Source organism: Chlorocebus sabaeus, chromosome 10 (assembly GCF_047675955.1).
Source record: "Chlorocebus sabaeus isolate Y175 chromosome 10, mChlSab1.0.hap1, whole genome shotgun sequence".
NCBI lineage: Eukaryota > Metazoa > Chordata > Mammalia > Primates > Cercopithecidae > Chlorocebus > Chlorocebus sabaeus.
The window spans coordinates 111,768,237-111,792,143 of NC_132913.1; the positions used below are offsets into that span (position 1 = coordinate 111,768,237).

Here is a 23,907-nt window from a genome sequence, read left to right on the forward strand (position 1 = left end):
ACTTTCCTTTTATTTTCTTCCAAGTTGTATTGTGGATTATTTCTACGGGGGTTATAATTTTGCTTGTTACATTTATTTTATTTCTAACATTATATTTCTCATTCAAATATGGAAATATGCTGTCACTTTTTATTTTTACTTTTCTATTCTAGTCACAGGTATTTTAGATGTGGTTTTTTTTTTTCTTTCTTTCTTTCTTTCTTTTTTTTTTTTGAGACAGGGTCTTGCTCTTATCACCAGGCTGAAGTGCAGTGGTGATCTCAGCTCACTGCAACCTTCGCCTCCTGGGTTCAAGCGATTCTCCTGTCTCGGGTTCAAGCAATTCCCCTGCCTCAACCTCCCAAGTAACTAGGACTACAGACATGTGCCACCCTGCCCAGCTAAATTTTGTATTTTTAGTACAGATGGGGTTTTACCATGTTGGCCAGGATGGTCTTGATCTCCTGACCTCGTGATCCCCCGCCTCAGCCTCCCAAAGTGCTGTGATTACAGGTGTGAGCCACTGCGCCTGGCCCTAGATGTGTTTTATGTTTTTAAACATGGTCATCATAACTGATACATAATCTGCATTGATAATTCCAACCTATGAAATTTTTGTGGCTGTTTCTCTTTGGTTTTTTGATGATTTTCATTCACAAGGTCTTGACTTTATATGAGTTGCTATTTTTAATTGTATAGTGGTCATTTACTTTACAAATAATTTGTAGAAATAATTTAAAGTCTGGGATACAGATACTTTGTTCCAGAGATGAGTGTGTTTGCTTCTTCCAGTTACCTGAGGTACCAGTAATCTAGGATGACCTTAGACAATCCCACAGCTCCAGATTCCCTTAACTATCTGGAAGAAACAGACATACATAAGAGCTTGTTTGCTTGGAATTCATTCATTCTTCCTTGCTTATAGTGAGGAAGCCTTTCCTTACACATTCCATCTTTATGCAAGCCCTGAGTTTTGAATTGTCTTGCTTGCCCATCAGGCTGTCAAAACAAAAGTTCATATTGCTCAGCACCAAAAGTGCCGTCAAGGAAAAAGCAGTTGCCATCTTTTCTCTCTACCCCTTTTCCCATTTCCCCTTCAATTCTAGCCTTGCAATGTCTTACTACTTTCTAATCTCTTTGATGCTTTTAAATCTTTTCTCCTGCATTCAGAGGAAAGATTTATCCAATAATACAGCCCATTATCCCAGGAAATTATAAGTCACCTAGCCACCTAGTTGACCCATCTGCTAAATGTTAAAAAAGATTTTAAGAAAGTAAACAAATATTTTTAATAACAGCCTAGCCTCGGATAGGTCAGAATGACTAGTGTGTGTTTATGTATGGCTATTGTGTGCTTATTCTCAGTATGGGTTTAAGCCTATAAACCCTTACTGCAGAAATAAAAAATACTTGATTTTGTTTTTCTATCCTAAGGAATTCCCATTTATTTCTTTTGTGACAGAGACACTTGTCTTACTGGTACTTTTATTAAGAAACCCGATAAAGGTTTACCTTTTCTTACAGAAACTTTACTCTTCTTATCATTTATACTCTTCAGTGGGGGGGAGGGAAAGCAGAACTAATGGAACTCAAAACCAAAATTAGCAAAATTCTTAGAAATCCTTGAACTCCCATGTCCTACAGCATTGCCATTAGTTTTAATATTTATAAGGTCAATCCCTTCACAACCCCACAGATTCTACTCCTATTAACTAATAACAGATTACCTCAAGAAATGTAGACATTTCACCCCCAAACTTAAATTCTACCAAATTACAATGAAATATGATTACTACAAGAGAGTCATACAATACATCCAGCTCTGTAAGCAACAGGTATGAACTACCTTTTCTAACTACCCACCTAAAGTCTCTGTGTAGTCAACAATTTGGAGATTGTCTCCAAAAACAAGACACCACCGGACAACCGCCCTCGGGTCCTGATGAAGACGACCTTATCAAGGACCATTAACAACTGACACAAGAGTAAAACCACAAAATATTGCTCCTCACTCTCACGCTTCCCAGCTCAAAAAAGACACGTACCTTTCCCTTGACTACTTGACATCCATTCCATCTGGAAATCGTAAACTGAGGATTCTCAGGAATCTTCTAGAAGATGCTGATTTCTGAGGCAGGCAGCTTTTGCCCAGGATAACTAGATCGAGTAGCAAACCTCAAAATCGAACACCTTCTGCCCAAGGTGGAACAAGATTAACTTCTGATTCCTCAACACCTTTTTCAGCCTATTGTTCCATTTTGGTGCCCTCTGAAACACTAGTAGGATTTTCCTTATTTTCATCCACTTATTTCTGACCCTGCTGGTCTCCTACCACTTAAGGAAAAATAAAACTCTCTTACACATTTCTCCTCGACTATAGTTAACCACTGAGCCAAATAGGTGCTGGATCTATCACCTTTTACCTGACATGCCTGACAAAATTTGGTAACTAATTCTTTACATACTTCAGAAGTCAAATTCCCTTTAATAGGGCCTTTCTAGTATATACATTTCCCCCAATATCATCAATCCCAATTTTCAGTCTTGCGAATAATAGACCTTGAACTCACATTGACAAATTGCTTTTGCTGACATCAACACAATGCTATCAGCAAGACCTAGTCAATCAAGAATAAACACGAATATGGGGGCTATTCTGACTGCAATAGTCAGTTTGTTTTCTTCAGAGACACCTCAGCCTGTCTTGCAGGAACTGTTCAACCTCACGCTAGGATTTGTCCAACTCGAGGGACACAAAATTGGCGCCCATCTCTTGCAATAAATAATACTTATACTCCCCACACAATCTATGCTCTACTAAGATATTACTCCGTATACCTGACTGCCACATATAATGTACCCTGTCTGTTTTGTAGTCATTGTTAGAGATTTTCAGATATTTAAAACTACCATCCCTCCAGGAAATCACATTTCCTTAAAAATAATACCACAAGCTTCCAAAATACAGCAAGCGCAGGTTATTTGAAGCAACTTCCAAGAAGGATAACAGATTCATGCTTCATGAAGACTCTAGCTACAGTTCCCACAGTAGGTATAATACAATTATAAAAAGTGGCCCAGATCTTGTCTCTAATCTTATCAGAAGACACAAAATGACACCACTTCTGCTCTGAAAGCCCAACTCTCTGGTCTAAATCAATTAACCACAACTGTCAAAGACCGTCATATAGTGTTTGATTTTCTCTTAGCTGGCCAGTGGGGAATTTGTACTAGAGCAAATACTATTATTCCACCTATATCAATACCACAGAGCAAATAGAAAAGTCTGTCATGGAGCTTTTTTAAAAAATCAGCTGGTTCTCTAAAACAGGCCCAGCTAGATTATGGGATATGTTTACTTGCCTTGCTATTATAATGTAGGGCTTAGTTTCAAGATCTATTACAAAGACTAATAATATTTTTTTTCTAAAATTGACTACGTTACATTTTACCAATATATCTGCTACAGAGCCTTAAATGCTACCATACAGCCGTTGTCTCGTCAATAGGTCAACAACTCATCCCACAGCACAATGAGAGATTAATCCTGGATCACTAGATTATGTTCAGTGAGCATGGTTCTAATGTTAATTAACAAAACTTGGCAATGATGAAAATCTGGATATCATAGGTCAGTGTCTTATACTGTGACTTCATCTGTCCTTGGCCAAAAGAGGAATGGAGAAATTAAAAACAAACAAACAAACAAAAACTGCCTCTGACATTTAGAAGCTGGCCTGGCACTCACAACTAATCCATGTTTTCTCCTGGGTAAATAATCTCCTAAATAATCTCACAGAAATTCAATCTCAGACAAAGGTACCCTGAAACCATGATAAAAGGGACCAAGCAAGGCCACTTCATAATTTCTTAATTTTGTCCAAGCACAGAGAAAAACAAGGTCATCATGTCACCTACAAAATACCAAGCATACTCCCTTTGGATCAAAATGAATAACTGCTATGTCTCCCCACCATGTGGATAAGGTTTATTGAAATACCCAATTCTCTACACTTCCTTAGGCTCCCCCCAAATTACTCCATCAAGGTGCAAATTCCATTGTAGATTCTAACATCTTTTTACTGAGACGCCCCAGTACCCCCATGGTGTATGTTCTCTTGGCTGCAATGAGTAATAAATTTTATTTATTTAACTTCAGGTATATTCCTGGTAGTCTTTTGCTGAAGTACATTGACATAGATAATGTCAAATTTGTTTTTCCAAACAAATTGATTTTTCTAAAACACAACTGTTTGTTTAAGGACCAGCATAACTCATAGAAAACCCTATTGCGATTGCAAAGCTAGATCAATGAATAAAGACTTATAATAGATCAGTGGTGGGGTGGTGAGATAAGGGACAATTTTGAAGGCTCCATGCTTGTGGCTAAGTCAAATTTACAGACACATCATTTAATAGCCAGTGGTAAGAAATTTCATTCTCTATTGACTCCTCTTTAAAAAGATTAAAGCAATTCGAGCATAACCTAAATTAAAAACTTCTCAAAAGCCTCTGCTTCCATTCCCTTGTGTTCCTGCTTGGAAATATTGCATAAGGCAAACCCTAGACTCTCTCCTATAACCCAAACACAAGGGCTTCTTCTCCTTCTGCCCCCAGCCATTTATTATGTAAATCATTTTAGCCTCTTCCACCTGGGTTTCAAAAGGGTCAGGAAAAAGGAGCAAGGCCAATGAAGAATTCCCACTAGCATTTGGGGGGAAAGCGGGCTATACAGAACATTCAGAAATTAATCATCTTTTCCCTCTCCCTAAACAACTGATTGAAGGATAATGATATCAAGAAGTTAAGTCTGGCAAGAGTTTTCAACCTCATGAAGATGATTTCTATGGCAAACTGATTTAATCTCACTCAACGTAAGTTATCCCATATTTGAAAATTATTTTGTTTCCTTAGAAAGATTAATAAAGAAAAAACAAATTTAAAACTATTTATAGGATATCAAATATTGTTAACACCCACACACAAACCTAAGTTTCAAGTCAAGAAGTGTAGCCGTGATGACATTACTAGAATGTCACCTCCCCATCAAAAGTTAAATGACTTCGAATCCAAAATCACATTTGTGGAGTCACAGCTAAAAAGAAGTTGGTGGAATCTTAAGTAATTATTGGTCTGTCATGATAAACGGTACCAAGAATTATGAGTCATATAATAAAGGTATCACTTCACTGACATTAATCACATTCTCATGGTTGTAAAAAGCAATCCTTACTTCTTATTTAAATGGGAATAAAAGACTTTGACATTACATAGATTTTTCATAACCTTCAGGGGTACTTTTTAAACTTCATTTGATTTGCTTGACTTTATGGAATGAACAGTTTATAAACAAGAAAACAAGCTTTTTGATTCACCATCTGCAGTGGAACCACCATTAAAATGCAGATTTTTATAAAATCTCTTACAAAGAAGACCACCACTCTGGAGGTTGAAACTTCAGACACAATAGAAAAGGTAAAGGCCAAGATCCAGAATAAGGAAGGAAATCTTCCTGGTTAGCAAAGACTTATCTTTGCTGGCAAGCAACTGGAAGGTGGATGATATGGTTTGGCCCTGTGTCCCCACCCAAATCTCATCTTGAATTGTAGCTCCCATAATTCCCATTTGTTGTAGGAGAGACCCGGTGGGAGATAATTGAATCATGAGGGTGGTTTCCCCATACTATGCTCATGGTGGTGAGTAAGTCTCACGAGATCTGATGGTTTTTTAAAGAGTTTTCACTTCCGCTTGGTTCTTGTTCTCTCTTGTCTGCCACCATGTAAGACGTGTCTTTCGCCTTCCACCATGATTGTGAGGCCTCCCCAGTCACATGGAACTGTGAGTCCACTAAACCTCTTTTTCTTTACAAATTACCCAGTCTTGGGTAGGTCTTTATCAGCAGCATGAAAATGTACTAATAAAATGGACATCCTTTGTCTAACTACAACATTCAAAAGGAGTCTACTCTTCGTCTCATGTAGAGACTTTGTAGTGGCTCTAAGAAAAGGAAGAAGTCGTACACCCCTCCCAAGAACAATAAGTGTAAGAGAAAGAAGGTGAAGCTGGCTGTCCTGAAATACTATAAGATGGATGACAATGGCAAAATCCGTCACCTCTGTTGGGAGTGCCTTTCAGGTCCTAGAGTTTTTATGACCAGACACTTTGACACATTCTTGTGGCACAGGGTGTCTAGCTTATCACTTCAACAAACCAGAAGACAAGTGATTGTGTATGAGTTGATAAAAAACATGAACTAACAACAATAGCAAAAAGAAAACTAAGTATACATCTTTCAACTGACAAAGCCAAAATGTAGGGAGCAAGAATAAACTATCAAGGCAACAATAGTCCTCATTTTCTTGCTTCTCAATCTCCCACTGCAATCTGCATTTTAGTAGGGCATCTGGTTACTGTTGATGAATTGCTTTAACAAAAAGTCATCTCTGCTTCCTTGGCGAGAGCAATTTTCATGATTTAAAATTCCATTGCAGGAAAAAACTATTACTAGGTATACCATGTTGCTAAATATGTTCAGGAAAATCCACGGAATTGTTGTACAGAAGGAGTACATTTTATTCAAAAGAAACTTCATGTGAATCTTTTCATCAAGAAAGTTGCCCCATCCCCATCCTCTACCTACAGTTTTTCTTTTCTTTTTTTTTTTTTTTTTTTTTTTTTTTTTTAGACGGAGCCTCGCTCTGTCGCCCAGGCTAGAGTGCAGTGGCATGATCTTGGCTCACTGGCTTACTGCAAGCTCTGCCTCGCGGGTTCACACCATTCTCCTGCCTCAGCCTCCCGAGTAGCTGGGACTACAGGTGCCCGCCACCACGCCCGGCTAATTTTTTGTATTTTTTTTGGTAGAGGGTTTCACCATGTTAGCCAGGATGGTCTCGATCTCCTGACCTTGTGATCAGCCCGCCTCGGCCTTCCAAAGTGCTGGGATTACAGGCGTGAGCCATCGCGCCCGTCCTACCTACAGTTTTTATTTGTGATATTTGAATTTTCAGATATTCAGTTTTTTGAAAGAGGGGCATATTAATCAAAAGTCCGTGAAAAAGAGACAGGGAGAGTATAGCAACAGCAACAAGAACAGTCAGGAAAAGGAAACCCTTCAGGTTACCCTGCTGGTTGGTTGTGCCCGTTAAATCTGTGTTCTGGAAGTAAGCAGAAGGCCCCTAGTTCTCTTGGTATAAGTAACACAGGGGATAGTCAGGACATCGAGTTTCTACTGGTGACTGTCACCCTTCAATCATTACAAACACTTTGGGAGGCCGAGGCAGGCGAATTACTTGAGGTCAGGAGTTTGAGACCAGCCTGGCTAACACGACGAAACCCTGTCTCTACTAAAAATGCAAAAAATTAGCCAGGCGTGGTGGTGCGTGCCTGTAATCCCAGCCACTCAGGAGGCTGAGACAAGAGAATCTCTTGAACTCGGGAGGTGGAGGTTGCAGTAAGCCGAGATCACGCCACTGCACTCCAGCCTGGGTGACAGAGCAAGACTCTGTCTCAAAAAAACAGTCACTATTAATGAAATATCTCTGTAAAAAGAAAAGCATTCTTTTAGGTCATTAATTTGCCATGCCCTGCAATTTGTTTGTGATTTGTGATAACTGGGTGGCAGCACAATTTGGTTTGTCAGAGCAAAGATTTGGATGAAGCAGGTTCACTGTGCACTGATGACCAATGTGTCTGAGTCCAGCGAGGCGTAACACCCACACATACAAGTTACATGAAGCAGGTCTTTACTTACAGGTAGACAGTGAGAGACAGCAGAAGGCTAGGAGTCATTCTGAGCTGGCCCCTCAAACTCAGGAAAGCTGCTCATTTGCGTCGCCTCATTCGCACAGCAACTCAGGAACTGTGAAAGGTTGCATGCATCTGAGCCACGTGTCCCACTGGGCTAAAGGGTTGAAGGCCATCCTGTCTCTAGCGGGGAGAGGAACAGAGCTCAGGCTGTCCTGGAGAGGTCCTTGCCTATCTCAGAATGTTACATTCCCCACATATTCTACAGTTGTTCTTGAGAACTTCAAGTAAGAAAGTGGGGAGAACCGGGTCAGTCCAAAGCCATCTGGAGAACTGTCCTGCAGATTATTGGTCCAAGATCCCACCTCAATCAATGACACTGCACAAGCTACTATGCGTATACATTGGGCACATTTATTTTTTGCTTTTTAATTTAAAATTTTTCCAACAGATACTGTTACCAGAAAGGGGTCCTGATCCAGACACCAAGAGAGGGTTCTCAGATCTGCAAGAAAGAATTCAGGGCGAGTCCACAGAGTGAAGTGAAAGCAAGTTTATTTGGAAAGTAAAGGAATAAAAGAGTGGCTACTCCATAGACAGAACAGCCCTGAGGGCTACTAGTTGCCCATTTTTATGGTTATTTCTTGATTATATGCTAAACAATGGGTGGAATATTCACACATCCCCTTTTTAGACCATATAGGGTAACTACCTGACTTTGCCATGGCATCTGTAAACTGTCATGGTGCAAGAGGGAATGTGGCAATGAGGACGACCAGAGGTCACTCTTATCACTGTCTTGGTTTTGGTGGGTTTTGGCCAGCTTCTTTACTGCAACCTGTTTTATCAGCAAAGTCTTTATAACCTGGATCTTGTGCCGACCTCCTATCTCATCCTATGACTTAGAATCCCTAACCATCTGGGAATGCAGTCCAGTAGGTCTCAATCTCATTTTACCCAGATCCTGTTCAAGATGGAGTTGGTCTGGTTCAAACACCTCTGACAATACTACAGTACAAAGACCAAAATAATGAATCTCCATGTGCTCATCACCCAGTACAGTAGGTTGAAAAATAGCTCCCAAAGATATCCAGGCCCTAATCCATGCAACTCTTGAATGTTTCTTTATATGGAAAAAGGTTCTTTTCAGATGTGATTACATTAAGGATCTTGAGATGGAGTGAGTAGCCTGGATTATCCAAGTGGGTCCTTTTATGTAATCACACGTATCCTTCTAACAGGGAGGCAGAGGGAAACTTAACTTCAGATGAAAGAGAAGAAGCCGTTTGATGGAAGCAATGGGAAGCAGAGTTAGAAGATGCAATGCTGCTGGCTTTGAAGATGGAGAAAGGGGCCATGAGCTAAGGATGCAGGGAATACAGCTCAGGATGCAGGAGAAGTCAAAGAAATGGATTCTCAACTAGAGCCTCCAGAGAGAGCAGTCCCTGCAGGCACCACACCTGCAGACCAGTGAAACTGATTTTGCCCTTGACCTCCAGAACTATTGGAGAATAAATAAGTGTTGACTTAAGTCACCAAGTCTGTAGTAACTATTGCAGCAGTCATAGGAAACTAATACTCCAGTTTCAACTATTATCAAATTTTGGTGTCTGACACACACACACACACACACACACACGCCCCAACAGACACTCCATTGTCTTATTTTGAAGCACATCACATGCACAATAATACTTTATCCATAAATACTTCATTTTGTTTTATAAAACAATATGAACTCAAACAAGTAAATAAGCACAGCCACAATAACACAAATAAAAATAATTAACAAAAAGTTATTAATATCAAATATCCCTTTGTGTTTCAAACTTCCAGATGGTCCCATCATTGTTTTTTATACTTAAACATCATGTTAGTTTGTTTAGATCAGGATTCAAGCAAGGTCCACACATTGCAATTAGTTGATTTAACTCCTAATTATTGGATTTGTGGTTTCTGCTATGCTATCCAACATGGTAGCCACTAGTTGTATGTGGCTATTTACATAAATCAATATAAATTGAATAGAATTTAAACTTCGGTTATTCAGTTCCTGGATCTCATTAGCCACACTGGAATACTAACATGTGGCTCATAGCGACCTTAGTGGACAGACAGACATACAGAATATTTCCATCATCTCAGAACATTTCATAGATTCTCCCTTTTTTTCTTTTTCTCTCTCTCTTTTTCTTTATTTCTTCCCTTTTTTCTTTGTCTCTGGTTTTCTGTCTTTCCTCCCTTTTTTGGTCCAATAAAATCTCTTATAGTTTGAATTTTGTGTAGAGTATTTCCTTGATGTCATTTAACGTTATGTCTCTATCCCTTGCGCTTTTTGTAAATTGTAGTAGTTATATCTACAGGTTTGATAGTACTTTTCCTTTTTCTTTTTCTTTTCTTTTTCTTTTTTTTTTTTTTTGAGACAGAGTCTCGCCCTGTCTCCCAGGCTGGAGTGCATGGTGGGATCTCCGCTCACTGCAACCTCCACCTCCCGGGTTCAGGCGATTCTCCTGCCTCAGTCTCCTGAGCAGGTGGGACTACAGGCAGGTGCCACCACTCTCGGCTAATGTTTTGTATTTTTAATAGAGACGGGGTTTCACCATGTTAGTCAGGATGGTCTCCATTTCCTGACCTTGTGACCCGCCCGCCTCGGCCTCCCAAAGTGCTGGAATTACAGGTGTGAGCCACCGCGCCCGGCCTTTCTTTTTTTTTTTTTTTTTTTTTGGCAAGAATACTTCACAAGTGAAGTTGTGGATTTCCTATTGCATCAAGGCAGGGACCCAAAATGTCTGGTTAGCTCTCTTTTTGTTGTAAAGTTGATCTATTAAAACTAACAGTTCAAGTCCGGGCGCGGTGGCTCACTCCTGTACTCCCAGCACTTTGGGAGTCTGAGGTGGGTGGATCACCTGAGGTCAGAAGTTCGAGATCAGCCTGGCCAACATGGTGAAACCCGGTCTCTATTAAAAATACAAAATCAGCCGGGTGTGGTGGCAGGTGCCTGTAATCCCAGCTACTCGGGATGCTGAGGCAGGTGAATCGCTTGAACCCAGGAGGCAGAGGTAGCAGTGAGCCAAGATCGCGCCACGCCACTCCAGCCTGGGTGACAGGTGACAGAGCAAGACTTCATCTCAAAATAAATAAATATATACACACACACACACACATATATATGTGTATATATAATGTTAATATAGCAAAAGGATTTAAGACAGCACTGGGAACATAATAAGTCTTATATGGTATAATGTTTGCTACTATTTTACTTACATGGAAGAATAGTGCTTATACTCAAAGCTTCAGACATGTTATCTTGGCAGTGAATCTAGATCTTCTGAAATATATATTCAGATATCAAGCCTTGCCTGGAGATAGATGTAACTCAAGAGCAGAAATAAATGCTTTCTCCTTGAGGAACTCTGAGTCTTCTATTATTTGGCTTTTATTGTGGAGCAGTGAAATAATTTGCATCTTCCTCGTTTCCACACAGGCTCAGATATTCACAGAAGCTGGGAGTAAGGATTTGAGAATTGATCTCAGCAAAGTATCTCATCCTGGTCTTTTAAATTTTTTCCCCCTGAAGTTCAAGGTTACATAGCTGTTTGAGGAGACTTCAGCCTAACATTTCTGACTTTTACAATCATCTGATCAGGGAATTCTTCCTTCTGAAAACCAAATAGCTCTTATTTTTCCCCCAGTAATAATGCTGGGGCCAGGCATGGTGGCCCACGCCTCTAATCTCAACCGTTTGGGAGGCCAATTGCTTGAGCCCAGGAGTTCAAGATCAGCCTGGCCAACACAGTGAGACCCCGTCTCTACAAAAAAAACTTTAAAAATTAGCCTGGCATGATGGTGTGTGCCTGCCTTGAGTCCTGGCTACTCAAGGTGGGGGGTGGGGCCTGAAATGGGAGGATGGCTTGAGCCTGGGAAGTTAGGACTGCAGGGAGCTGTGATACGGCCACTCCAGCCTGGCTGACACAGGGAGGCCTTGTCTCAAATAATAATAATGATGCTAGAAAATAAGCAATGATGTTAGAGTTTTCAGTAATTTTTAACCCCTTCCAGTAATGCTAAGAATATCTGAAAAAGTCCGTTATCTGATATTTTTCTATTAAAAATAGAATGACTCAGTGTCTCCCACCTACCCCTTTCACGTTTGGCAAATAATACTTCTTGTCAATACTAGAAGATATTGTTTCAAAAGTTATGGGTGCTGTAAGGGCAATCTTAGGGTTAGTGAGAATGTTCCAGGTCTTGATTATGGTGGTAGTTACACAACTGTAACCATTTGTCAAAACATACAGAATTGTGCACTTAAAATGGCTATTTTATTATATGTAAATTATTCCACAATAAAGTTGATTTTTAAAAACTCATAGAAACATTTTCTTAAAATGTAGGCATTTGATTGAATATCAATTATAGCTCAATAAAGTTAATATACAAGTCACAAAACATCGACTACCAAAAAAAAAGTTACAGATTGCAAAATCTACACTCCCTCCATCCCCAACTTAACGATGGTTCAACTTAGAGTTTTTCAACTTTATGATGGCGTGAAAGCAATATGCATTTGGTAAAACAGCAGTAAATTACATGAGCTGTTCCACACATTCTTATGAAATAGGTTTGTGCTAGATGCTTTTGCCCAACTGTAGGCTAAAGTAAGCATTCGGAGCATGTTTAAGCACATCATAGCTAAGCTAAGCTATGATGTTTAGTCGATTTTTGTGCCTGTATTAAATGCTTCTATAGTGCATTTAAGGAGAGGAAAGTATAATAAAAAGGGTCGAATTTGGAAAAAGAAAAAGAGCAGGAAAAATACTTATAAAGTCAGCAACTGCTGCCACAAAAATGGCGACCACCACGGAGGAAAGTTCACTGTGAGTCAGGCCTTACACCAGCGGTCCCCAATCCCCCGGGCCACGGACCAGCACCACGTGGCCTGTTAAGATCCAGGCTGCTATAAAAAAGGATGAGTCTGTGTCCTTTGTAGGGACATGGACGCAGCTGTAAACCATCATTCTCAGCAAACTATCGCGAGAACAGAAAACCAAACACCGCATGTTCTCACTCATAGGTGGGAATTGAACAATGAGATCACTTGGACTCGGGAAGGGGAACATCACACACCGGGGCCTATTATGGGGAGTGGGGAGGGGGCAGGGATGGCATTGGGAGTTATACCTGATGTAAATGACGAGTTGATGGGTGCTGACGAGTTGATGGGTGCAGCACACCAACATGGCACAAGTATACATATGTAACAAACCTGCACGTTGTGCACATGCACCCTAGAACTTGAAGTATAATAATAAAAAAAAAAAGATCCAGGCTGCATAGCAGGAGGTGTGCGGTAGGCGAAGGAGCATTACGACCTAAGCTCTGCCTTTTGGCAGATCAGCGGCAGCGTTAGATTCTCATAGGAGTGTGACCCTGTTGTGAACTGTGCATGCAAGGGATGTAGGTTGCACGCTCCTTATGAGAATCTAATGCCTGATAATCTGAGGTGGAACAGTTTCATCCCGAAACCATCCCCCTATCCTATCCATGGAAAAATTGTCTTCCACAAAACCAGTCCCCAGTGCCAAAAAGGTTGGAGACCTCTGCCTTACACATCACAATGTCAGAGTCAATGTCAGCAACAGACAAGAAGAATTTAGCATGCCTTGAATAGGGGCCCAGACATAAAAATAATATATAGTCTTTTATTATATGATAAATCCCTGGCCCAGATACTTTCCTCAATATATAAAACATTTATACTGCTTTTAGGATTAAGGTGACATTATTCCTGTGAAAGGCATATTTGCATGTTTATTTCACTTTCAGCTGGTGAGGGAGGATTAACTTCAGATGAGCTTTGCAGAGTAGTAGCTGAGCTTTGGCATAGACCTCACTCACAAAAGAGCTGCTATGCTGAGTTTTTGGTTTTCTTACTTAAGAGAAAGAAGGAAGCTGCAAATAAAATTCTGGTGATTTCCCAAAAGGATATTTGAAAGATGTGCTTGTTAACGAAATTTAAAATGGATTTTTTTTTTTAACAACTTGAGGGCTCGACTGTTTGCCTGACACTTATCAAATCAGAAGTGGCCTGTCAAGGGGTGAGCAGGTAAACCCTGATCTGTGAGAGGAGCAAAGTGGACAGGTAGTCCGTGAACTCTATTTTCTGTACACGTCTGGCCTGCTCAAGGTTTGTTTGGTTGTTTGACCCATTAAGGACAGTAAAGTCCTTGAGTTCTTAACCTAAAGGCTTCTAAATTCTTGCAGAGAACTAAAACAAGTAAATGAATAAAGGACAGCTAAGGAGACAGGATAATATGCATTTTAGGCAGGTATTATACAATGACCTTTCCTTGATTTATAATGGTGCAGTTCTCTCTTAAAATAGATGAGCCCAGTTCAAAGGGAATTTGTAAAGGTAAAATACTACAAAATTGAGTTGACAGTACTGATTATAGTGGGAATAGAGTGTTAAACATATATGACACCTTTTTCTCATTGAACTTTACATTTTTCAATGTAATCAAGTTAATGGAATGCATTCTGGTTAGAACTCTAAGGGAGGCTGAGTGATGCTCGGTTTGATGTGGTCCTTTCAGACTTGCCCTTGACCCAACTGACCCAGGCTCACACCTTCAAGAACAAGGTCAAACCTACAGAAAGCACCTGGGATGGTTCATGGCTGAAGTGCCTTGGAGTTCCACAGTAGTTGTGATCTGGGAATTTTTCTGATGAATGTCATCTAAAAGTTCCTTTCTTTTTCCCGACAAGCTACTATTGCAAACCACAGTGTGGTCAGGAAAGTTTCCACTGTAGTTTTCTCCAGGGAGTGGTCTGGCCTCATACCGTATCCAGCTGGTTAAACCATCCCCTAATTCCTCAGCCTGCGCTGTCCAATGCAGTAGCCGTCAGCCACAGGCAGCTCTTGAGAACTTGAAATATAGCTAGAGCGATGCTATAAATACACTGGATTTGGATGCCTTAGCAGAAAAAAAAAGAATGAAAAATGTCTCATTATATTGATTGTATGTTGAAATGTGTTGAAATGATCCTATTTTGGATACAGTGGGTTAAATGAAATACATTACTAAAAATAATTTCATTTGTTTTTTATTGTATTTTTTAATGTGGATATTAGAACATTTTAAACCACCTGTGTGCCTTGTATTATACTTATATTGGACAATGCCATCTGTCCTAGTTCTCAACGTGGCCAAGGCTCAGTTCACTCACTTCCCCGGGCAGTACCCAAGTGCAATCTTCAGCACCTCTTCTCTCAGATTTAGGAGGCTCTATCCATGGGATGGTGGTTGTGCCTCCACAGGGATTTGGGTTGGGGTTGCCAGCCCCTTTCCACTCATCTGCATCCTCCTGGGTACCAGCCCTGGATGCGTCTCTGTAGCCTCCAGTTTCCTCCTGAGCCTGCTCCCTCCCTCCTTCCTCACGGAGTCATGCCCTAGGCCGGGGCAGCACAGCAAGCCTCTGCTGATTCCAGGCTCTCACGCCATCTTCCTTCAAGAAATGGATCTAAAGGAAAGTCATTAATCAAAGTCCAGTTAAATAAGTACCAAAATAGAAACAGGGATCGTTTTTTGTCTAGGTAAAAGTTTTGTACTATCTATATTTCCCTTAAATATACTGTTTCATTTTCCCTTCCACAATGAAGAATATGTCATGATATTTTGGCTGGGTGCAGTGGCTCACGCCTGTAATCCCAGCACTTTGGGAGGCAGAGGCGAGTGGATCACCTGAGGTCAGGAGGTCGAGACCAATCTGGGTAACATGGTGAAACCTCATCTCTACTAAACATACAAAAGTTAGCAGGTGTGGAGGCACACGCCTGTAATCCCAGTTACTCAGGAGGCTAAGGCAAGAGAATCACTTGAAATTGGCAGGTGGAGGTTGCAGTAAGCCGAGATCACACCACTGCACTCCAGCCTGAGCAACACAGCAAGATTCCATCTCACACACACAAAAAAAGAATATGTGATGTTTTCTAGATCTGCTTTCTCAATACATCCATTTTGTCCAGGAACCACATTTAAATCTCTTTTCAGGGCCTGCCGGGACCTTCACGCTCTGGGTGCCTGATTGTCTCTGCAGTCTCTTTGGAGGCCACTTTCCTTGTCCATCAAGCAAGGCCAAGGCCTTTCCCCTTCTCCAAATGCACCACACCAAGCATCCATGCTGTGTTCTTTGCTCTCCTGGGATACTTGACCTTCAGAACATCATCCCATTCACCCTCCTCTCTTCTCCACCTGTTTGTAATAGCCACACACAAATGTAGCTAGTCAAGCAAGAACTTAAAATTTTTGTACAATGAAATAAATAAACAAATAAAATCCTCAAAGATATCACAAAATTTGATAAGTGAGATTCATGGCTAGCGAGTTAAAAAAATCTATACCTAATGCAAAGTGCCATCCTTCAGAAAGGACAGAAGGGTGGCACCTTGTATTTGGAAGTGTTTTATCTATAAACAAAGCAGAGATCTGAGAAAGGAAGTTAGATGTGGAAGTATTTTTTTTTTTTTTTTTTTTTTGAGACGGAGTCTCGCTCTGTCGCCCAAACTGGAGTGCAGTGGCCAGATCTCTGCTCACTGCAAGCTCCGCCTCCCCGGTTCACGCCATTCTCCTGCCTCAGCCTCCCGAGTAGCTGGGACTACAGGCGCCCGCCACCTCGCCCGGCTAGTTTTTTGTATTTTTTAGTAGAGACGGGGTTTCACCTTGTTAGCCAGGATGGTCTCGATCTCCTGACCTCGTGATCCGCCCGTCTCGGCCTCCCAAAGTGCTGGGATTACAGGCTTGAGCCACCGCGCCCGGCCGATGTGGAAGTATTTTTAAAAGGGAGGAGAGAAAGATACACACACAGTGTTGAGGGTGTTTTCCACTAACTGACTGGTTTTGGGTGATTTTCCAAAAGCATCTTGTTTATTTACATATTTTACTTAGTAAGGGACTTGTGTCACTACTGGGCTGAAGCATTTCATTGCTGGTGCTTTACTTCCCAACCCTCTCTTTGCCTGCTGCAGAGAACTCTTTAACCTTGTCTTGAGATGCTGGTTATAGGCGATGGGTTGGGATTTGGGTTGGGGAGCCTCTATCACCTTGGGTCCCTTAAAGATGATTACCACAGGAGAACACAGCCTTTTGCTGACAATTGTATGTGCGATGTGTACAAGAAACAAACCTTTGTTGTGGCAAAAAAAAAAAAAAAAAAGTTTTTTATTAGTAAGAGTCAAAGTCATCCCTATGACAGCATCATTTTAATGCACTTATTTTCTGATGTTTCAAGATATAGACTAGTTCTCATTTACTGAGGGGTGATATTGCAGTTGTCTGCCTTTTCTCTAATCTCTCTAACCATGGATAAATTTACATTAAGTAAGAAGATCAGGGATAGAACAAACTATGGACAGTGCATATACCTCTCCATGATAGAGGTACAATAATTATGCTGTGAAAATCCTCGTCAATAAGAAAATTATTGGCGTGAGCCTACCTTGGAGGAGGGAGGCCAATCACCAATTTTATTGTATCTAAATTTGCATTATTGAAGGCAGGATGTTGCAGAGTTTCTTCCTATTATAATCAAATGCGTAATATTTATTTCTTTTTTCCATGAAATTACCTTTGAGATTGTGGATACACACACCCACACACACATACACACAGATGAACTACATTAATGTACTCCGTGACTTCCCCAGAAAAATATGCAACACTGTGTATTTCAATATGTGTGTGTTGGGGGTGGGTAGTATCAATTTCAGGTATGTCCACAGATCTCTGTTCCTCATGTGAATGCCATCTGTTATGTATCCTGTGCTCAAATTCTGGCTTCGCCCCTTAGCAGTTCTGTGACTTTGTGCAAGCTGATTAACCTCTCTGGGCTTCAGCTCTGCAGCTGAAAACAGAGTCAAAATAGTCCCTACTTCATAGGGTTGGTGTAAAGACTAAACAAGTGAATGCAGGTAAGGTCTAGGACACAGCCTATTGCATAGCAGATGCACAATAAATGTTAGGTCTGACTATCACTGCACTGGAAATTTGCACACCCTCAGGCTTCGAGTCTCCTTGTCTAAAATGCCAGACAATTCTGCCACCAAGCTTCAGGGGACATTGCTTGGCTGCTTTTGCCATCTATAAAGGAGACAGCTGCTGTGGCTATTGGTCACAGAGATTAGCAGTCTGACTAAGTGCTTTTTCCTTACTCCATAACTTTATTCCCCGGGAACACGGAATACAGGATCACTCATCCCTTCTCCCTCAGTGCATCGCCTCATCCACCTCAGAAAATCTCCCGGCCAGAGACGGAATGCCTCTTTGTCCTGACATCTCCCACAAACAGAGAACTGAACCAAGGGGCGTTGTTGCCACCTCTCCATCATTCATCCTGGCACAGCAGACCTCTCTAGACCTTCTTGCAACTATAATGAAGCAAGAACCAGGAAGCAGACACCGAACAGGATGGAAACTGAGCCACTGCGACACATTTTTTAATGCCTTCCCCAGCTCTCCCTGATCTCTGAGCTTGTTCCCCTTCACAATCTCCATTAGTAGCAGCGATCTTATAATCACAGTCGTATGTGTCGGTAGAGAGGAAACACTAATTTATGAAATATGTCATGCTGGTTTTCTCTAACAAAAAACGACCAGGGGTCAGTTCTGTAGGTGTGAACATATACACACACACATAGCTTCAAAGATATAGACACAACCACTGCCTAAAATCTAAGATAATTATAAACCCAATTTTGGTATGTGGTACGATAGAGCTATGTAGTTTTTAGGACAACAACATGGTGTCCTCTCTATTTAGACCAGAAGGAGGTAGGGGTAGCATTTTTTAAATTAACAGAGATGATTCAGATGACAATACTTAAGCATCTTTTCTAAGTGATAAGATCATAAGTAAGGAAAATGTCTTAGGAAGCAAACTTTATGTGTCATACTGGAATATCTCCTTTCCACTTGCAAACTACAAATATTCACATGGCTAAATTATGCGTTAAATTACTTTTGCTCCAAACATACCGACGCCTTCACAGTGTAACTGAAAACTAAATCTGGCCCATCACAACCGATGAGAATAAACTCAAGCAGGGGTTTTACTCACAAATGTACACCCTTGCCCAGAGCCCTGATCCTGTGCTACGTTTTATTATTTAAGATCGTTACGTTACGGCTTGTGAGGTGAGGTCTATAGAAATACACATGGCTTTGCACGTGTCGATATTTCCATGGTGCCTCTGGGGCTATTTAAAACTCTGCTCCTTTAGCATGATATGCAAAGCCATCAAAATAGAGCTCCCCAGGAACCCTGTTTTGGAGAGTTCCAGGGGAAAAAAATGTCCATTTTTTTCTGAATTCATGAGACATCTTCTCTTAGGAGGAAGTCACAGAAATTAATTTAACACTCCTTAGTCCTGAATAGAGGAATATTCAAGTGTCTAGCACTGTGCTGCTTGCCTGGTAGGAGCTCAAAAAACTTTCCTTGATAGGCTAGTTGGAATGTAAACATTGCAGCACGAGGATGGACACACATAAGCTCTCAAAACTGCTGGGAGACCGCAGTTATGATTTAATTGTCTCTCCAGCTGTAGAAGTCTAAATGGAAACTATCACGTTAATATCAATCCCCAGTAAGCGTTCTAGACAGATGAGGTAACTACACCGGTAGCAGATTCCTACCTATGTATTAATTATTCCTTTTTTTTTTAATTTGTCGATTTGGGGCAGTCAAAAACAAATTTTTACTCCCTAATTTTCCATTTTAATTAGAGGCAGTTCAGTGTTTATCTGGAATTTATTTTTTTATGCCTCACCTATTCGAGGCCAAAATTAAGAAAATAAAAATAAATTCAGTGTGATGCTTGGCTTGAAAGCAGAGAGCAAACTTCGATGACAGTTTCTCAGCTAAAGATTTTACATTCAACCTTTTAAAACTTAAATAATCAAAGAAAATTTCTACAGACTCCAACAGCCCCTATCTACCTTTATGCCTACATCCCTCTTGTTAGGATAAATATTTGAGATTACATTAAAAAAGGCATCAAGACTTCTGTCTTGGTTTCTTTCTGTCTCTGTCCCTCTCACTCTCCCACTCTCTCTCACTCTGTCTCTCTCTGGAACAGCCCTGTGGAGGTTCATATGGTGGGAACTGAGGCCTCCTAACTCTAAACATGTGGGAGAGCTTGGAAGCAAAACCTCCAGCCCAGTCAAGTCTTCAGATGCCTGTATTCCTAGTTGACAGCTTGACCTTCAACCTGGTGAGACACCCTAAGCCAGAACCACCCAGCTAAGCTGCTCCCTGATTCTTGGTTTTCAGAAACTGTGCAATATAATCAATGATTGTCGAGTTAAGCTGCTTTTCTTTGTGAGTTCTTTGTTGAGGAGAACAGAAAACTCTCACAGTGCCTTTAGACCATTAAAGTTTAATGTTATTACTGATGTAGTTGGGTTGACATCTACCTCTTGTCCCATCTGTTCTTTGTTCACTTTTTCCTTGTTTTCCACATACTTTTGGGTCCCTTGCTGACTTACCAGCTATAACTCTGCATGGCTATGTGATGGTTGCTTGAGGGTTCATAGCATACTCTAACTCATCACAGTCTACCTTCGAGTAGATTTCATGTATTGCATAAGAACTTTAAAGCAATTTAAAGTTTCACGTATTGTGTAAGAACTTTCATTTCTCCTGTCTGTCTTTATGGCATTGTTGTTATAAATTTTACTTCCACCTATATTTTAAACACTATACTATATTGTGATGCTTTTGCTTTAAACAAGAAATTTAAATAATAAAAAATTGTATTTGTACCCACACGGTTACCATTTCCAGCGGCTTTGTTTCCCACAGAACTTCAACATATGCTTTATACTATATAAAACTAAACTCAAAATGGATCATAGACCTTAATGTAAAATGTAATATTATAAAACTTCTAGAAGAAACATAAGAGAAAATTTTTATGATCTTGGGTTAGGCAAAGAATTCTTAGATATGATCAAAATGATTATCTGTAAAGGAAAAATTTGGACTTCATCAAAATGAGTAACTTCTGCTCTTTGAAAGATACTATTAATAAAATGAAAGGCATGACACAGTCTGGGAGAAAATATCTGCAAATCTCCTACCTGATAAAAGAATTCAATGTCGAATATAACAAAACTCTAATAAACTCTAATGAGAAGCCAACCTAATTAACAGATGGGCACAAGATTTCAAGAGATACTTACTACAGAAAACATATGGATAGCAAATGAGCACATTACAAGTACTCAGTATCACCAGTCATTAAGGATATGCAAGTGATAATAAAACCACAAGGAGACACTACTACAAGCAAACTAGAAATAATAGACTCACCATATCAAGCAGTGGTAAAAATGAGCAACTGAAACTCTCATTTGCTGCTGGTAAGAATGTAAAATGGTACAATATTGGAAAACAGTTTGTCAATTTCTTTAAAAGTCAAACAAAGAAACTACCATATGGCCCAGCTATTCTACTTCTAGATACTTTCCCAGGACAGATGAAAGCCTATGTCTATACAAAGACTCTTACATAAATGTTCCTAGCAAATTGTGGTATATCCATATAACAGAATACTATTCACTAAGTAAAAGTAATGAGGCCGGGCACAGTGTAATCCCACACCTGTAATCTCAGCACTTTGGGAGGCTGAGGCGGGCAGATTGCTTGAGATCAGGAGTTCGAGACTAGCCCAGCCAACATGGTGAAATCCTGTCTCTACTAAAAATACAAAACTTAGCCAAGTGTGGTGGCGCATGCCTGTAATCCCAGCTACTCAGGGGGCTGAGGCAAGAGAACTGCTTGAACCCGGGAGGCGGAGTTTGCAGTGAGCCGAGATCTTGCCACTGCACTCCAGCCTCAGCAACAAAAGTGAAACTCCATGTCAAAAAAATTAAAAAAGCAATGAACTGCTGATGCATGCAACATCATGGATGAGTGTCAAAATAAAATAATGCAAACCAAAAAAGTATATGTACTAAATGATCCCATTTATGTAAAATTTTAGAAAATGCAAACGAATCTATAGAAAAAACAAATGAGTGGTTGCCTGGGGACAGGAGAAGGTAGTGATATAAAGAGAGACAGAAGAGAGGAATTACAAAAGAGCACAAGAAAACCTTCAGGGAGTTCACGTTCATTATCAGCACATTCATTATCTTGATTGCAATGGTGGTTTCATATGTTGAAACTTGTCAGATGATACCTTTTAAATACATGCAGCTTGTTGTTGAGCTTAAGTCAATAAACACTGGTTATTTATGCTATGTCAATTGCACCCCCAATAAAGTTGTTAAAACAAAACAGATACAGATCTTTGCTCTTCTGTAGCTCACATGGAAATGGGAACAGTGAAAGATAAGTATATTTTTGAGTCCAGGAGTTTGAGACCAACCTGGACAATATAGAGAGATCATATCTTTAAAATCCTGAAAAAAAAAAAATAGCCAGCCATGATGTACACATGTAGTCCCAGCTACTCATGAAGCTGAGGTGGGAGGATCGATTGAGCCCAGGAATTCGAGGCTACAGTGAGCCATAATCATGCCACTGCCTTCCAGCCTGGGCTACAGAGTGAGATCCCATCTCTTAAAAAATTATTTTAAAGATAAGTATATTTTATTAAGTTGAATGATACGAAATTGTCAATTTTGTGGGCAAAAAAATGAACAAATATGAATATCATATGACTCCAACTAATAAACATAAATGTTATCATATGGTAGAAGTTGGTACGTGCTATGGGTAAATGAAAAGTCAAGCGGGGTAAGGCGATCAGGATTTCCAGGTGGAGGCACAGTTTGCGAATTTTAACGAGGGTGTAATGTGACCAGGGTAGGTCTCATTGAGACCCTGACACGGAGCAAAGACGTGAAGGTGTGAAAGGGAGGGCCATCTGGATGTTGCGGGGAGAGAGCCATCCAGGAGGAGGGAAGCACCAGGAGAGAGGCCCTAAGAGTGCTGTACATGTTTAAAGACTAGTGAGAAGCCTGCTGTAGGTAGAACCGGAAAACTTTTTTTGTTAAGATATTGAGGAGCTCATGGAACAGCTGATAAGGCTGGCAAACAAGACTGATAAGGCACAGAAACACAGCAAGGAGGAGACGCAGCCAGAACCAGCGATACATCAGGCCTGAGGGGTGTACCAGAGCTCCTGACTGCGTACCAGAGCTTGCCTGGGCCTGGCCTCAGCACACTGGCACTCACACCGCTGCTACCAGCTGCTGGAGGGCTATCCCCTCACTCTGAGTCTTCCACGATTGGCTCCAGAGCCACAGTTCCTGTGGATAGATCTGTTTTGCCAAGGTTGTCTCCTGTCCCCAGCTCTCACTGCCAGAGAAGGGAGGCAAACATCTGGAGTTTTAGCTTGTACAGTGGGAAGCGGCCCCCCGCCTCCTCCTACCCCCGCACAACCTCTCAACCTCCCTCCCCACACCTGCCCCAATACACTCATAGGGGTGGGGGAGTTACTCCCCTGCACATGAGAAAGGAGATAAGACAAGGTCCAGGAGAAAACAATAAAAGAGACCTAACTTACCCTCTGCAGTGAAGAGCCATCAGGAAGAAGTTGCCTTGGCTTCCCTTGCCTAGATGCCACCAACAGTGACAGTTTTATGGTAGAGGGGAAAACAAGACAGAGATTTATATGGTCTATAAAACGTCCTGCTGAAAAAAGTCTTTTGGAGTCTGACAAATGACTGCATAAGCCAAAAGGAAATAAAACTCAAAATTCTCTGTGAATATAAAACGCACGTTAGCTTCCAATGGATCTGCAGACTGGAATCAACCACGACAGGGGTCCCCAGGAATTCAAACAGCTGCGTTGCTGTTGCAATGACAGAGTATGGTGGCATCTCCTGGCCAGAGAAAACCTGCTCCTCTGCAACCCCGTGTCCCAAGCAGCCTTGCACTGTGAGCATCACAGTCTGGGGATGGTGGCACTGCCCTCCTTCCCTGCCAGGCTGCCAGCTTCTTAGAGTCAGGAGGTGTGACTTGAAAAAATGAGAAAACCAAAACACTGAAAGTGATTTTCAAGTATGTGACTTCACTGTTCACGTTGAATCAAATGGAGAAGAGAGGAGAGGAGAGGAGAGGAGAGGAGGGGAGGGGAGGGGAGGGGAGGGGAGGGGAGCGGAGGGGAGGGGAGGG

General features: G+C 41.0%; 1 pseudogene; it reads left to right on the forward strand.

Moving 5' to 3' along the window:
• Nucleotides 1–5,379: 5,379 nt before the first annotated feature.
• LOC119625069 (ubiquitin-ribosomal protein eS31 fusion protein-like) lies at nt 5,380–6,204 on the forward strand (annotated as a pseudogene).
• The last annotated feature ends 17,703 nt before the right edge of the window (nt 6,205–23,907 follow it).